We start from the raw sequence: 5000 nt of genomic DNA, 5'->3' as shown, positions 1-5000 counted from the left end.
TAGACATTCCGAGACAATTAAAGGACAATATAACACACCCTTTCGTGGCGACGCGGCGGCGGCGGCGGTGGTGGTTGGATATGTACGAGGCCGCACACGCGCGTGTATACATGCATTCACGCACACGGACATACACACACACACACACACACACACAAATACACGAGCGCGCACCTGCGTTGGACCCAGATGGAATTTGTTCTTTGAAATAAGACCCCACGACGCGGCTTTGTCACGTGTCTGCCAAGAGATGGCGCCACCGCCCACCTTGACACTTTTGGGCTGGGTCAAAGTTGACCTCCCCCAACACCCCCCCCCCATCTCTCTCTCTCTCTCTCTCTCTCTCTCTCTCTCTCTCTCTCTCTCTCTCTCTCTCTCTCTTACCCCGAGCCGTTATGTTCTCAGCGTTTATATTCTTGTTTATTTTATTTTTATTTTTACTGTTATTCTCTCTCTCTCTCTCTCTCTCTCTCTCTCTCTCTCTCTCTCTCTCTCTCTCTCTCTCTCAGAGCCGTTATATTCTCAGTGTTTATACTTGTTCATTTTATTTTTGGTTTTACTGTTATCCTCTCCCTCTCTCTCTTTCTTACCCAGAGCCTTTATTTTCTTACCGTTTACACTTGTTTATTTTTTTTATTTTTATTGTTATATTCTCTCTCTCTCTCTCTCTCTCTCTCTCTCTCTCTCTCTCTCTCTCTCTTACCCAGAGCCGTTATGTTCTCAACGTTTATACGTGTTCATTTTATTTTTATTTTTACGCTCTCTCTCTCTCTCTCTCTCTCTCTCTCTCTCTCTCTCTCTCTCTCTCTCTCTCTCTTGCTTGGGCACACAAATCGATCACCTCGTAAATCCTTCTGGCTCAATCGCCCGCAGACAGGACCAATCGCTCTCAATGACAAACAGATCGGTTTTATTGACAAACAAATCCAATGAGAGATGATGATGATGATTGTCACGCTGATGATGATGATGATGATGATGATGATAATGATGACTCCTCTCTATCGGTGGGAAGTATTGAGCAAGATGTTTGTCAGCGGGGGCTAATTGACGTTGATGACGCTCGAATTAATTGTTTATGTCGATGCAATTCGCATTTATACTTGTCGATGATTCGCTAATGGCTGCTGGCATTCGTTTGGGTGGCGTTTCTTCCAGCACATGGGCGTGGGGGCGGGTGAGGGGCGTTCAGTGTCCTTGTGGCTTCGTATTTATCTACGATGATGATGTTATTGGAATGCGTTTATTATTATTATTATTATTATTATTATTATTATTATTATTATTATTATTATTATTATTATTATTATTATTATTATTATTATGATACCCAGAGCTTGAAGGATGTACAGTATACAAATTCTAACATATCAGAATAGGAAAGTTATTATTATTATTATTATTATTATTATTATTATTATTATTATTATGAGCTTGAAATCTCTGAATAAATTCTAATATATCAGCACAGCAATGATTTTATTATTATTATTATTATTATTATTATTATTATTATTATTATTATTATTATTATTATTATATGCATAATAAACATATTAAAAACATACATGTATGTATATGTATATATATATATATATATATATATATATATATATATATATTATAATGTATATTATATATATATATATATATATATATATATATATAAAAAAATAATCAATATACATATATATACATATATAATATAAAAAAATATATATGTATATATATATATATATATATATATATATATATAAACACACACATACAAACCTACACTCATGCATACATAGTATGTTTGGATTTATGCGTATTTCATAACCAATCATGACACGATCCCGGAATTCCTGTATCATTTGCAAAACAGTGGTGCTGGCCACGAATTTATTCATTTCATTTCCATGGCGGTGCGGGGTACTTTGAATTAAATAATAAATGCTGGTGAAACCTCCCTATTAAATTCTAGTACCTTTCCTTTTGCAATAGATGATAAAAACAGTTTAAATAGAATGATAGAATGTGTTTATATATATATATATATATATATATATATATATATATATATATATATATATATATATATATATATATATATATATATATATATTCAGTTAAAGGTAAATAAAGGTATTTTTAGCATTATTCTCATCCAGAAATAACATTCATTAGCTTACTAAGAAAGTGCCTGCGAAGTAGAATTATTGATCGTAAGTTACTTTGGCGTCACAGCTGCTCACCTTAATAAGATGTCTGCAAAAACGGGAACAAGAAAGCGAAAGATTACCAACGAGTGATGAAAGATAATGAAACGTAAATGAAGAATATCATTATAAAATTCAATTTTAATGTTTTACTAAAATTGACTTAATAATAATAATAATAATAATAATAATAATAATAATTATTATTATTATTATTATTTCTAAATATATAATATCACCACATATTCTGATCCATTTCGTCAATATTTATTTTTAATCTTTTAATATATATATATATATATATATATATATATATATATATATATATATATATATATATATACATATATACATATATATATGTATGTATATATATATATATATATATATATATATATATATATATATATATATATATATATATATATATATATATATATATATATATATATATATATATATATATATATATATATATATATATTTATATATATATATGCATATATATATTTATATATATATGTATATATATATACACACCGTATATACATATATATACACATATATATGTGTGTGTATTGTAAATAATGAATAATTCTTAACAGCACAACAAACAAAAATATATTTCATTACGATAAACCCAAAACAGTTTTCTGTACAGCCGCTACAGCTTATGATCAAGGCCACCAAAAACAGGTCTATCCTTCGGTGGTCTCGGTATTATTCTGTATGAGCCGCGGCCCATGAAACTTTAACCACGGCCCGGTGGCGGCCTATCCTATAATTATGGTTGCCAAAAGCACGATTATGGCTAACTTTAACCTTAAATAAAATAAAAACTACTGAGGCTAGAGGGCTGCAATTTGGTATGTTTGATGATTGGAGGGTGGATGATCAACATACCGATTTGCAGCCCTCTAGCCTCGGTAGGTTTTAAGATCTGAGGGCGGACAGAATAAACTGCGGACGGACAGACAAAGCTGGCACAATAGTTTTCTTTTACAGAAAACTAAAAAGGGACACGAATCCACGTCTCCGTATACAGTAAACAACAGGTCCGCTTTTAAATGTGATATTTCAGCCATATTTGCCCCTGAAAAGACGCGAACGGAATTTAAATATTTTGTCTCTCTCTCTCTCTCTCTCTCTCTCCGTCTGCTGTTTATTCTTTCATGTTGATTTCCCCTGGAAAAGAGCATCTTGTCTTCACACGCCGCGATACAAACACACACACACACACAAACATAAGCACCCAACATGCCGGCATCCTAACCCCCCCCCCACCCCCGCCACTTATCCAGCATCTCAGGCAGTCAGAGGACAGATGGGGTGAAGAGAGAGAGAGAGAGAGAGAGAGAGAGAGAGAGAGAGAGAGAGAGAGAGAGAGAGAGAGTAAGGGGCCGGCTTTAGGACCGATGGAATGAAGAAGAGAGAGAGAGAGAGAGAGAGAGAGAGAGAGAGAGAGAGTGGAGAGAGAGAGAGAGGAGAGATAGACAGCCAAAGGGCAGGTGGAGAGAGAGAGAGAGAGAGAGAGAGCAGCCAGAGGGCAGACGAGAGAGAAGAGGTGAGAGAGAAGAGAGAGAGAGAGAGAGAGAGAGAGAGAGAGAGAGAGAAAAGGAAGGGCTTTTAGAGGTTATTTCATATTCTCATTCCGGTTTTTCTGCTTTAATTCCTTTTCATCTTGTTGTCTCTTATTCCAGGGTCTTTTCCCGGTTCTCTTTCGCTTTTGAGGCGAATATGCTTTGGTCTTCTTATGCTTCTCACATTTTTTATTTTTATTATTTCTATTTATTTAAATTAAAAATTTTTCCCCACCTCTTATTTAATAAAAATATGTCGTAAGAAGTCTGGCTCTTCTTGCCTTACGAAATTTTTTTTATTTTTTTTTTATTCTTCTTCGCTTCTAGCCCGGGCTGGAAAAGGGTATCAGGTTGCCCGCTCCTTCGGTCTTGTGAACAGAATGTGTGTATTTTTATATTGATTTTTTTTCGATTTAGATCTGCTTATATAATGTTTCTTATCAGTTTCCTAATGAATTATTTATTATCGATTTCTTAATGTTGTTTTTTCCTATGAATTCTTTATTATCGATTTTTAAAATATTTTTTCATCAATATCTTTGTGTATTTTTTCTTGTCAGTTTCCCTATGTATTGTTTAATACTTATTTCCACTTTCCTTTCTTCATTTCTGGATCATATTTTTTATTATCGGTTTCTAATTATATTGTATTTTACAATTTCCTTATTTATTGTTCCTTGTCAGCTTCCCTGTGTATTGTTTAATACTTATTTCCACTTTTCTTTCTTCATTTCTGGATTATATTGTTAATTATAGTTTTTAATATATTTTTACATCAATTTCTTTATATTTTTATATTATATATATATATATATATATATATATATATATATATATATATATATATATATATATATATATATATACACACACACACATACACACGTATAGTATATTATATATATAAAGCTGCCCCGTCTTTTGCATTATATATTACACCTCCTGCCATCGCACTCTGGAACGATCGTTCCATCTCATGTTATTCCATCCATCTCACTGGAAGCTGTTCCTTTCCAGGCGTTCCGTTTATGTTCCAGAGATTACATTCTTTGTCTCTGGCAGAGTTATTTCCTCCCCTCTGCCTCTTTAGCTTCCTTTTTATTGTTCTGAGTTCTCCTGCCGTTTCTCTCTTCGGTTCTCTTTTGTTATTCTTGGTTCTACCTTTTTCGGTCTACTTTTTTTGGTTCTACTTTTTTTGGTTCTACCTTTCTCGGTTCTA

General features: G+C 33.1%; 1 protein-coding gene and 1 long non-coding RNA gene across 10 annotated transcripts in view; one reads left to right on the top strand and one right to left on the bottom strand.

Moving 5' to 3' along the window:
* Positions 1-5000, top strand: part of LOC136847281 (uncharacterized) — a 177249-nt gene that overhangs the window by 54042 nt on the left and 118207 nt on the right. The window lies entirely within an intron of this gene.
* LOC136847278 (uncharacterized) overlaps positions 1-5000 on the bottom strand; it is a 199460-nt gene that overhangs the window by 110613 nt on the left and 83847 nt on the right. For 4 of the 9 annotated variants that reach the window (XM_067118813.1, XM_067118810.1, XM_067118814.1 and 1 more), the window contains exon 1: positions 1-292. This exon is cut by the window's left edge. The exons of 2 other annotated variants lie outside the window; for them this stretch is intronic. The gene's annotated coding sequence lies outside the window, so the exon portion shown is untranslated. Of the gene's footprint in view, positions 295-5000 lie in introns of those variants that run through there. 3 more of the 9 variants (XM_067118818.1, XM_067118815.1, XM_067118817.1) reach the window with 1 other exon arrangement.

Source organism: Macrobrachium rosenbergii, chromosome 16 (assembly GCF_040412425.1).
Source record: "Macrobrachium rosenbergii isolate ZJJX-2024 chromosome 16, ASM4041242v1, whole genome shotgun sequence".
In the NCBI taxonomy this organism is placed as follows: Eukaryota; Metazoa; Arthropoda; class Malacostraca; order Decapoda; family Palaemonidae; genus Macrobrachium; species Macrobrachium rosenbergii.
The sequence above is the reverse complement of the archived record's forward strand: the minus strand, read 5'-3'. Positions and strand labels throughout refer to the sequence as shown.